This window comes from Trifolium pratense, linkage group LG3, assembly GCF_020283565.1.
Source record: "Trifolium pratense cultivar HEN17-A07 linkage group LG3, ARS_RC_1.1, whole genome shotgun sequence".
NCBI lineage: Eukaryota > Viridiplantae > Streptophyta > Magnoliopsida > Fabales > Fabaceae > Trifolium > Trifolium pratense.
The window spans coordinates 30486760-30499643 of record NC_060061.1 but is presented as its reverse complement, the minus strand read 5'-3'; the positions used below and the strand labels follow the sequence as shown (position 1 = coordinate 30499643).

General features: G+C 32.5%; 1 pseudogene; it reads left to right on the top strand.

The window, feature by feature from the left end:
- Positions 1 to 10511: 10511 nt before the first annotated feature.
- On the top strand, positions 10512 to 12667 carry LOC123914947 (annotated as a pseudogene).
- The last annotated feature ends 217 nt before the right edge of the window (positions 12668 to 12884 follow it).

Genomic DNA, 12884 nt, shown 5'->3' with positions numbered 1-12884 from the left:
GTAACATTCGCGCGTAACCGCAGAGATTAATCAATTCGAGGTAACTGAGATCCATTTAAGGGGTTGAGATCTCCCAACAAATGTTTTTCCATACGCACCGTCCGGAGATCGAACTCAGGGTCAAATAGTTAAGGGATCCAAGTATCTACCATTTGTGTCACACTATGTTGGTGATTTTCGATGTTTTTTAGATATAAAATAAGTCATTTACAATTTTAAATTAATAAATAGATCATTTAAATTTTTAATTTGTTGGGTCATTTCTCTTCTTCAAGTTAATTATCCTCCTTTTAGTTAGGCTTTAATTGGTGGCTTTCATGGTTCATATCAAATTGATCATGATTAATATTAAAATTAACAGTTACTTCCGTGTTTTTATAAACTTGTGATAACTAAAAAAATAATTGTGCAAAAAATTAGAAACTTAAAGTATCTATTTGTTATTGAAAAAGTTTTTTTAAAAAAACTTAATTGTTATAAACACGAAACTTATCTATTTAGCTTCTTTTTTTTTTTAGTCCAAAACCTTTTCTTTTTTTCGTTTTTTCACTTACTATACTAAAAAATTGTTGTTCTTTGTCTGCGATGTAATCGCATAAATCCATCTGTCGAACCCGCAAATCCGATAAACCGAACCCGTATAATCCGCATGAAAAATTTGGGTCGATATAGACCATATACTTCAAACCGAGGTTTGGTCCGATTGGACCTTTTGGGCCTGAACCTGTCCAACCCGGCCCGCTGTGCACCCCTAAGGGGGCCTTGCAATGTGCGAAAATGACGGAACTGCCCTTGATTCATAGAATTCTCACGTGATGAACTTATATGGTGTTTTGTATATATATTTTTTAGTCTAATAGTAGTGACTAGAATTTTCACCCTAATGGTGAATAAGTGGGTTGTCTGAGGTTCGAACTCCGGCTCTGTATAATATATGTAATGTTCCTGCATACTTAATGTCACACATACTTTTTAAGGTAACACTTAATCAATAGTTACGTATTAACTTGAACAATTTTTTTTACAAATGAGTTTGTTTTAGATCTAAGTTCATACAAAAATTCAAAATTAGTTTGAGAAGCTTATACAAAGATATGTTCAGTACACTCAATAATATTTTGATCATGGAGATTGGTAGTGAGCTAAGATCTGAGTGGTAAAAAGAAGAGACAAGGATACAACCACTTAAAAGTGGATTGTTTTGAAAAAGTTGTCTCTTGAGATGTATGCTTGTAGAAATGACATTGAATGATTAAATGATAGACAAAATTACATTCAATGTCATTTCAACACAATCCATTTCAACACAATACACTCAAAGCTCTTTTATTCTCATCATTACTTCTGAATATAAAATAATATTGAATTGAATGATTAAATGATAGGCAAAATTATACTGGTAGTCATTTATCTTATTTATTTGTAACACATTAGTGTTTTATCTTCTTTTTTTTGTCTCATTATTAAGTCCTTTATTTATCATAACATGCACAGTTTAATCTTTTTCATAATTTTTTATATTAAAAAACACTGAAATAATAATTTTTTATTTTTAAAATATATTTTAATTATTAAAAAAAATAATGAATCATTTGAACATATTCATCTTCATCAACTTATTCTTTAATATTTTTTTTAAAAAAAATAAGAATTAAATAAGTTTTTGTTCCCTATAAATATCTCGAATTTCATTTTTTGGCCTTATAAATTTTTTAGAAACTTTTAGTCCATAATATTTTCTGTCACGATATTTGATCCATACTTTTCGATTAACTCTCGTATACTTTCAAATTTTTTAATAATTTTTTGTATTCATGTTTGTAATATCATTACTCACACCAGTATCAAACTTTAATCAAATATATATTTTTTTTTATGTCATTCCATATTCTTTAACTAATCCAACCGTCATTTTTTTTTTTGTGGTTGTGAACTAATAGCATAATAACGTAAAAAGATCTAGAATAAATCTCAACTAGATTGACACCTCTCGTAGACCATCATCCTTCGTCAAGTGCTCATAATATATATATATATATATATATAAGGAAAAATGAGTAGCTACAAGCTGGGGGGGGGGGGGCAAGACCAAACCCAACAGGAACAACCAACAAAAACAAAACAAGAAGCAAAAAAATAAAACCTAAGTAGTTATAAAGCAAGTACAACCAAATCTATCCATGATAAAGTCATCATAAGCAAAGTGAGGCAAAGATGACCACCAATGGAAATCCGTAGTGGAGAGACCATAGCTAGCCAATTTATCCGCACACGAGTTCCTTTCCCATAAGGTATGAGAGAAAAGAATCTGCATATTAAACTAGAAGCAATTCAACCATATGTTACAGATGTCCCAATGAACTATAATGTGATTTTTAGTAGCTTGAATGGAAATTTGCGAATCACTGTCAACCATAACATGTAGCCAAACTCGTTGATGAACTTGTTTTATCGCTATAATAATACCCAAAAGTTTCGTATGCAACACCGAAAAGACGTGAAACCGGCAAGGATCATAACAAATGCAAGGATCAACGTTGTTAATGGAAGAAGCACTCAAAACAATCGTTGTGTGGATTTTAGTGATAGCAGCCTACAAGCTTATATTAGCATTATTAAACATAATTCCATTTCTTACCATCCACAGAGCATGCAAATAGTGGATTATGAAAGCAAGAAGAAGCTCGTTTAGATAAGAGTTGAAAGAATTGCAGTCAAGAATAAGCTCTTCCAAAGAGGAGTGGTCCAAATGAATTTCAAATATAGAGTTTACCCGGTTCCAGATGGCCATAACAAAAGAACATTGAAAAAATAGATGCTCTGAAGAATCATTATCGCGTCTACATAACAGACACATCGAGACAATCACACAACCTCTAACACGCAAATTTTCATCCGTCAGCATTTTTCTAAGGATCAATCTCCAAGCAACAAAGGAATGAGATGGAGGGATAAAATTTTGTCAAATAGTGGAGGCCCATGGCAGCGCTGTACCGAGCGGACTAAGATGCTCATACGCCTCCCTAGTTGTCAAAATACCATTTTTAGAGTGCTTCCAAACAAAACAACTCATTGTTCATTACTAAGAAAAGGGACCACCCGAGCCATAATATAAGAGATTCGTGGATAGAACGATCCGAACGAATTCCCAACCCACCAGAGTTCGAAAGGACGACAGACATACTTCCAAGATACTGTGCAGACTTTTTTAGTGTTAACATTACCACTCTAGATGAAATTACGAATTCAAGTATCAATCTTCTTTAACAGGGCAGCCGACCATAAATAAATGCGAAAGGAGTGAACCAACATACCATGAATATCAGAGTTAAATAGTTGGACCCGTCGTATAATTGAAAAAAGCAACCCCTAAAATGTAGCCAATTCTGCAATTTGACGGAAATAAATTGCCTTCGGTTGCCTTGAAAAACAGGACATCCGAGATAAGAAAATGGAATGGTCCCCTTGGAAAAACCCAAGAGTAGAGCTGATATAGTCCCCAGACGGGAAGTAGATACATTACCTGAATAAAACTTGCTTTTCGTTTTGTTAATCAACTGACCCGAAACTTCCTTGTTCCGTTGAAAGATGTTTAGGAGACAATGGATATTGGATTTGGCAGCCTTACAAAAAATCATCACATCATCAACGTAAAGAACATGAGTAGGAAACTGGACACCCCTACAATAACTCAGGGCGTAGAGTATCCCTGTTGCAGGCTAAAGTGATGGCCTTGTTGAGTACCTCTCCAGTAATGCAGAATAGCGAAGGGGGTAAAGGATCACCCTGTCGTACACCCCCTCACACAAACAAAAAAACCAACCGCTTTTCCCATTAACTAAAACCGAGAGTCTTATAGAGCGTAAAATTTCCTCAACCCAATTACAAAACATCGGCTGAAACCCGAAGCTCCGAAGAACATAAAGGAAGAAGGACCACTCAATAGTATAAAAAGCCTTTTTAATGTCAATCTTTAATGTGAGATTACTTGTAAAGCCTTGTCTGTTCAAAACATTCACCGCTTCAGAAGCAACAATAACACAATCAGATATCAGTCTGCCCGTAATAAACTCGCGCTGTTGATCGAAGATAATCCTGGGCGCAATGGTAGATAGTTTGTCGGCCAATAATTTAGTAATAACTTATGGCTTATAAGTTTATATGATAAGACATGTCAGCTATAACATTATTTTCTCATGAAGGTGATAGTTTTTTTACCAAGTACATGCACGTTTTGTGATAAGTAATTCAACTTGCTTATAGCTTATTAATTTCTTCCCCAAATTATTACTTGAAAAAACTTAAATATTAACTAGATATATTTCCTTTTTATGTCATTCCATATTTATAAACTAATTAAACCGTCAATTTTACCAAACACTACAATGTGAATCGACTAACTAATTAAACCGTCAATTTTACCAAACACTTCCCATTAACTAGGTAAATGAATATTTTTTTTGAAAGAAATCATTTTTCTATTATTTAAAATATTATAATAACTAAATAATATTTATCAAAATTGTAAGAAAATAAAATTTTATATTTTTTTGATTTTTTTATCACTCATAATAGTTATTATTGAATTTTTTTATGAAAAAATCTAAAAATGTTAGCATAATGCTTATAAAACAATGAAATCGTGTTTTATTCTTATGGAATCATCATTTATGAAATACAATAATTGACAAATAGTATTTTAATACCTAAAATAATCGTTAATTTAATAAATATTTGATCTGATATATCGGTACATTAAAATTTGATAGAGATGTACCAGTGTTTTAAAAACCGGACCGGTCATCGAACCGTTGATGGTACTGGTTCATTGGTTCGTTGGTCGAACCACTGGGTCACTGGTCGAACCGCATGACTAAACCGGATAAAACCGGATAAACCGTTTGAATAAACCGCTCTCTATAACAAAATTATATAGGTATTAAACCAGGTTGAATCAAATGACTCGGTCTCTACAAAACATATGATTTTTTAAGAACATTAAAATTTAATATTTATTATAATGGGTATTTATCTTTTCTATTAAAAGCTATCAATTATCGTCCCTATAAGCTTTGTTGGATTGGTAGAGACATTATATTTTATATACATTGGTCTGCTTCGAACCTCGAAAAGGTCAAACCACTACACTACTTAACAAAAAAAAATATCAATTATTATAATTTATTTTTTTATTAGAATTTATTATAATTTATTAGTACTTATTGTTTTTTGATAAGCTTATATAAATAAATTGTTACAAACACACGGCTCATTCAATTAAAAAATATAGGATAGCATTGCATATATTAATGGCGTGACTTCAATTAAAAAATTATAATTTTTTTCAACTTTTAATTTTCCCTTTTGCTGCAATTGTCCAAAAAAATGTTTACCGCAAGCCCAAGCCCAAATCCATGATGACACACATTAATTATACACAACCCTAATTGTTTATACTTCACTATTATCTAAAGAAGAAAAGTAGCCGCCAGTACTTTCTCTTCTCCTACATTTTTTCTTTCACATTCTACTCATCTTCTTCCTACTTGCAAACTGTCATCTTTAAACCATTTCGGTTTCTTCAATTTTTAATTTCTTTGTGAGAGAACCAGTGGTTCATGGGTTCCAAGTGAAATTTTCAAGGTTCAAGTTTCTATTTTTTTCTTCTTCTGTACCGTAATGCGTTATGCTATGCCTGTAGCTTCTTCTATTTTGGAAAAAAAAATAAAAAAATACAAGCGTGTAATCAAACCGCCGGTTCGGAAAAACCGCCGGTTCAATGGTTTTTCCGGTTTTTTCCGGTTTCCTCCGGTCCAACAGCTTGTCCGATCCAACGTATGAACCAGACCGGACACCCTCCGGTTCTCGGTTCGACCGGTTCGACCGTCCGGTCCGGTCCGGTTTTTAAAACACTGAGATGTACAATAAAAGTTACCAAAAATAAATTATCACTACTATTTTTGTTTTTGAACAAATTACTACTAGTACTACTTTACTTTATGTGTTGGCATGCGTTAGATTCCCTCCTCTGTCTTTCACGTGCATTCTGCTATATCATCGATATCTTCACCTACCCATATATAATTATTACTTTAGTCCCAATTTGATTGTCACAGTTGACTGTTCTGCACTGTTTACATATGTTGCTCTGATCATATTTTTCAACTAATATAAAAATAAATATTAGCATATAAGATGTTGTTTGATTCGTCTTGATGAGTATTTTCAAAATATCAAATTTTTATAATTTTTACTATTATACAATTAAAAATATTAATTATCAAAGTTATGCATCGACATGTGTGAAACAGTCAACTGTGTCAATCAAATTGGGAACAGAGGGAGTAGTCGTTTTTCGTTCCCTTCCGATGGTTTGATACGGGAATTGGGATCCAGATTGCATGCTATTGAATGATATTGAAATACGAATAAAATGCTAAATACTCCCTTAAATTTTAAAATTTGTCACATATTTTCTCTTGAAATTTAAAAATAGGCAAATACCGTATTCTCATAAAATTGTAAAACGTCAATCAAATTGCCTCATATTCCGTTTAGTCTGTCTATTATGATGAGGAAAAGATGAATGAAACAAGAATCGATAAAGAATATGATGTCGGTGAATGATGTTTCTTGTCTAGTTATGAATCTAATGACTAAGATTGGTCTATTGGGTGGTTAGAACCCTTGGTTGTGATTTTAAAAGCAATGATAATGACGAAGATGATGATTCTGGTGATGATAATTTTGAAAGTTCAAACAATGTGTTTTTGAAAGCTCAAAATAGATGGAGCAAACGAAGCATAGACAATTTGATTTTTTTTTTTAATAAAACATAAAAAAATTAAATATTATTTTTTAATAAAAATCAATTCATAAATTCAAATTGGTTATGAACCAATTATACACTGAGGGTGTGTTTGGTAACACAAATAAGCTAGCTTATAACTTATTATATGAGCTTATAAGCTTGTTTCAAAAAATTAGAGGTGTTTGGTAACAAGCTCTTTGTACTAGCTTATAGCTTTTTTTCAGATGCTATTTCAAGTAGCATTTGAGCTTATAGCTTATAGTTTTTTACACTTTATTCCATTTTTACCATTTTATTTAATAACTACCCACTCTAAAAAATAAACTACCCAATGTAATTTTATATTTAATAACCACTTTAAAAGCTAATTTTACCAAACACTTTAATTTTATATTTAATAACCACTTTAAAAGTTAATTTTACCAAACACTTTAATTTTAATAAGCTAGTTTTTCAGCTATCAGCTAGCTTATCGGCTATCAGCTATCGTAATTGTTTTTTTTTTTTTTTAAACTGAATTAAATGGTTTGCTTTAAAATATGGTTGAATTCGAACTACAATTTAGTTCAGTTAATCCTAATTCAGAAACTCTCAATCACTCTCTTCGATTTGAATCTGCGTTGTAATTCATCGCTGTATCACTGTATGGAGTTTTTTTCTATTCACTCGCAATTTAATTCAATTTAATTTCAGTGATTCTCTCTGATTTCAGTGATGAAATTTAATCAATCTTCTAAGGTCGGCGATTACGTAAACCCTAACAAACTTCGTTCTTCAACAAATTCCATGTACGAGTTCATCCAAGCTTATAAATCATTCATCTTTTTTTAATCCCATTCGATTTTCATTCCATTTCAATTCATTGTTTGCAATAATTCATTAGTCGAATTTGTACAATTGCTCATAGTTCCAAATCTCCATTGATACCTGTTACCGTTGATTCAATTGATATTGATGATGAACAAGTTATGTATCATTCATGCAAAAAATGGTTGTACTACGTTTTCAATTTCCTCATTTTTGTTTCCTTTCTCTCGATTTCTGTGCAAATTAGAGGTATTGAACAAACCGTTAGAGGTTGACGATGACGGCGATGATACTTGTATTGACAATCAAGTGAAAATTACTAATGCATGTTAAGTATTTAATTTTAGATTTTTAAACTATGTTATTTTTTTAATTATCCTATTGTAGTTGATGATAGATGAATGTGACTGTGAGTGAACTTTATTTGTAATGTTAGAATTAATGTGGTTGCTATACTTGTGGTATTCCATGGTTTTATTTCATTGTCAGAAAAGGAAAATGTTAAAAGAAGTGACAATGATAATGACTTTCATGTGTGTGATGTTAGATTGTAATTTTATGGGAATTTTCTAGCATTGGCGCTGTTGTGAATTACCGAGTTTCTGATTTGAATCGTTCACCGAGTCAGACTACCTAGTTTGACACTTGTAGTAATCTTCCAAGATGTTACGAAGCTCATGTTCAGCAGAGCCTATCCATTACCCTTAGAAAGTGGAATGGCTCAACCAGGATATGGGCAGGTAACTACCCTTCCACTATCCAAGGGAAATATCCTGGCAGTTGCTCTGCTCAACCCGGCCCAGGGGACCTTTGACCCAGCGCTGGGGGCAACTATAATGGATGAACTGCTGCTCAACTGACGATTGCTGGCCACGTTAGATCAAGTTTCTAATGGAGAAATTATGCAGGGGTTTGTGAATGTAGTTATGATGCTGTTTTCTCTGTTTTTTTTGGTAAATCGTTGATCAATTTGATGAAAAATCAGATCCATGTGGTATGGAGAAAAGGGAAAGCAACAGAAAAGTTTCTCAACATAGATATTATTGATTTGTTGGCGAATGGTATAGATGTCATTGGAAGGGTAATTGGTTCTTCTTGATCATGGAAGTTTCTCAAGAAATATATCTACTTTAGGAACCTATTCAAGGCATGTATTTCTTGCAATTACCTTGAGTGCTTTCAATTTTAATAAGTTTTTATTGATTATGTATCTAATTCTTTACAGCGAAAGTATACTTGAACTATATCACTTTCGTTTTCAGCGACAGAGAGGTGTTTTTCTTCAGCTGTGGACTCCTTCTTCTTCAGGTACTCGTTCTAGCTTCCCTGTGCACCTATTCCTATTTAATTATAAGGTTTCATATCTGTCTTCAACAAAGTTCTTCTATGATGCTGTTCCTCATTTAATTTCTAAACCTATTCCAGTTTGATTTTATTTATGTTCTTTGTTGTTCAGAAAATCATGTTCTTATGCTTTAAGATTTTCAAACGTATTTCATGAGATGATCTATGATAAATAATCATTGAATCTACTATGGTTCAGATTTGATGGTTTATAACGAAATGTTTTATTTATTTTGAAATTGAGACACATACATAAATAATTACTGAGATGCTCCTCTTAAAAAGTATATATTCCTTGATTCTACTTATAATGACTATATGATGTTAAATAGGTGAAAACAGTACCTTGGTTTGTGGCATTTGATTCAAAAGCATAGAGAATGAAACCTGCAGTTGTGGTTAAGAGGACCAGAGGTAGAAGTTTGTTTCAAAGAGAGATAAATAGGTGTCCTATGATTAAACATGAAGTTTGTTGCTCTTGATTAAAGTAGCTTTTTATTTGAACCTGACAATAAAATTTGTTTATTAGTGTTACTAACATCAAAGTGGGCGTAGAAAAAGAGTGTTCTGAATATGGGCCAGGCAAAGGATGTCTTTGCTTGTTATATTATTTTTATTTTCATGTCTCGCATAGTTTCATTATGTTAATTGACTCCTGTATTATAATGACAAGTTTCTGATTTTATGTGTTTGAGGATTGCACTTGAGGAGGTTTTCACGTAGATTGATTTGAGATGTTTACATGGTAAGCAAATGTCTTGAGTTTCCTGTTGAATTCGCTCAAGAATGTATGAGATATATTTGTATTTATGCTCGATTTTATGCTCAATCTTATTTCATTTTAATGTGGTAGTAGACTCTGTGGGGGTGGTGTCGAATTTATGCCTCCAATAGCTTATGTAGTCCGCTCTGCTATTATTCTTGTTTTTCTGCATTTTTTCTTGTCTTTGGCTGTGTAATTTGGTTTTTCTGCTTTCTGTGTTCTTGGTGTGTTCTTGCCTTAATCATTGAAATTTTAATTACTTTTGTGGATTTTAGATCATAAATGGATTAGTCTATTGCTTGGAGACATAAGTTATCTTAGTGGTAATGACTTATGTATATGCTCACAACTTTGTTGGCCTTTATCTTAGTGGTTTCATAAATGCGTGTGTGCACTGCACACCCAACACATTATAAGTAGATTTATGAACTCCAAATTGTATGCCATTAGCAGTTCTGAAGGATTTGCTTGTACAAAGTTTATAGGACTTGCTTGATTTCTATTTAATAAAAAGCAAAGTTATATGCAAAGTTATGACAAGTTAGTCTACTACCTCTTATAATTCTGAGTATCTAGTAGACTAGTAGTGTGTTGCTACAGGTTCTCTACTTCTCTTTCTCTTAAGTAATGCTACAAAGATAAATGATTCCAAAGTGCACAACCATAAAGGCGTATGTGTTGACGAGGTTAGTCAATTGGTTCATACGAGGGAAGATTGGAAGAAAGATTTTGTGTCAATCTTGACTCCTGTAAGCACCATTGAAAGTTTCTACAAATTAAAGTGTCATGGGTAAGTGACTTTTTTTTAATTATATTTGTTAGTATTTTTAAGTCTTTCTTGTTAATCAATCTCTGATTGTTGAGTGGTGGGTTGGTCGATAGAAATACAGGATTGATCTATAAATTTAATTGATCTATAAATTTAACTGAAGCTTCAGTACATTATTGCATTATCACCGTAATTGAGGCGATATTTTTCTTCGAGAACCCGATGATCGTAATCTTTACGCCCTTTGGATTGTTTCAATCTTCAGGGGATTAATATGGGGTGTTGGTGTTTTACATGTTGTTACAGCTATAAACAGAACCTCTGTTTCCTCTGTTTCTTTGATGAACAGAACAATGTTTTACCCTTGTTATATATTCAAACATCCAAAAGCAATTGCAGGGCTTTTTGGGGTTTTCCTCTCATCATTTACAACAATGTGTATTTTCACTGGTGCCATTCTTTTTATAGTTGGTAATCTTTGTATTAGGCCGTTACATTTACTTTATTTTTGGTTAACTTATTTCCTTATTCCTTTAATTTCATTACCACTTTTACACCCTTTACAACATCTACTTAATGCGAACTCCACGAAAATGAAAATCATTGGTTTTCTTTTGTCAATGTTATCTTCTGGTTTTGGATTCTATTTTGGAACAGTCATTGGAAATAGTGTCATATACTAAAATTTGGAGGGATTCAAAGCATTGGAAGTGGAGTTTTGCATGCATTTGGAAGACTTTTGGTTTTGGAATATGCTCCAGCTGGGAAAGAAGGGGTTTTCTGTGTTTGGTATGGTTGGGTTAGAGCTGCTGGATTGTGTTTGGGTTTCACTGTTGCTTCTGTTGTTCCTGGACAAATTAAAACTTCTTTTGGTGTTGCTTTTGTTGCTGCACTTGTTGGAATTGTTGTTCTTCTTTTTGGTAATATTGATCATAATAATAGTGAGAATGGTTCCAATGGGAATGATAATCTTGGATTAGATTCTAAAGAATCTGTTGGTGTTTGATTGATACTTCATGTAAGAATAAATTCTTCTTAATTACTACATTACAATGTTATATGTTCCATGTATTTTTATATTCTTTGCAAATTGCAATGGTGTTATTATATACTACGCACAAGAGTCATAATTTATTTGTTTTATATTTATGATTGATGGTTTTTTTTAGGTGTATTTTGGTAGTTAAGATAGAAAAGGACTTGATGCAGAAGAGCTTATTAGAGCATAATATGCAGAAGGACTTAATGCAGAAGAGCTTAAATGATATTTTGGTATGAATACTACTACTTTAGAGTTAGACTGCTGTTTTACATCAGAATAATGCTATGGCTAAGGAACAAATTAATAACACAACAATTAAAAAGAAAATAATAGTTTACTGTTTCACACCAGTAAATAATTCATTGTGGAACAGATACAAAAAAGCAATTTCCAATAAGTACATGGAAATATATGCTCAAGTAACAGCTAAGTCTCAAATTCAGATTTATCAACTAGATAATCCAATTTCTCAAATTCACAAGTTGGCATGTTGATGAAACTGGAGGCAAACTAATATAATCAAGTGGCTTCAAAGGAGTAGGGATAGGTTGCATTTGAGGAATGCTATGCATGAACCAAGTTGACTTGATTGTGAGGAGAAAACATTCTCTTGCGGCATCAGATCATTCCACTCAATAAGATATGTGAAATCTGCCATTTCATTGCCATTTCACTAATATCGATAATTGGCTTCATAGGTTGACTTGATTGTGGAGAGACAACTTCATTTGGAATATGAGCAGTGTTTTTCAGCACGTTTGATTCTTTGATTACATGCTTGAATCTTTAGATCTACCATATCAATGAAACCTTGTAGTTGCTCCCTTTCCAAGTTATTGAAACATCGACCCCAAGTCGGAAATTTATTCATCGTGATCTTTTTGCACACTCTCAAAATCTCAAGTTCAACAATATTCTTCTTATTTGTAAAATAATCCTCCACTTTAAATTATTTTGGAGTTGTCTCAAACTTTTGTTGTTCATATTTTGTAAGCATTGATTGTAGAGTTTTGGAGTCTTGTGCCCAAGTCATTGGTTTACCATCACCATCAAACACAACTAAACAAGCTTCAACTCCAAAGCTTTTAGAAAATTTAGACACTTTTTTTGTTAATCCTTTCTTTCTTTGAATGAAAGTTGATTTTCGTACGGGAGAAGATCCACCAAAACTAAAAAAATCATCGTTATTAATTTGTAGGTTTGTGCTACAATAGGAAAGTGTCTCTTGTACGGTAGGAAACCCAAAAATATACAAAAGAGCGTCATTGTTAATTTTTCGTCGTGTTCCATAATATGGATCAAACTTATATGGAATGAGAGCAAATCCAGAAAAATCTAGAAAAGGGTG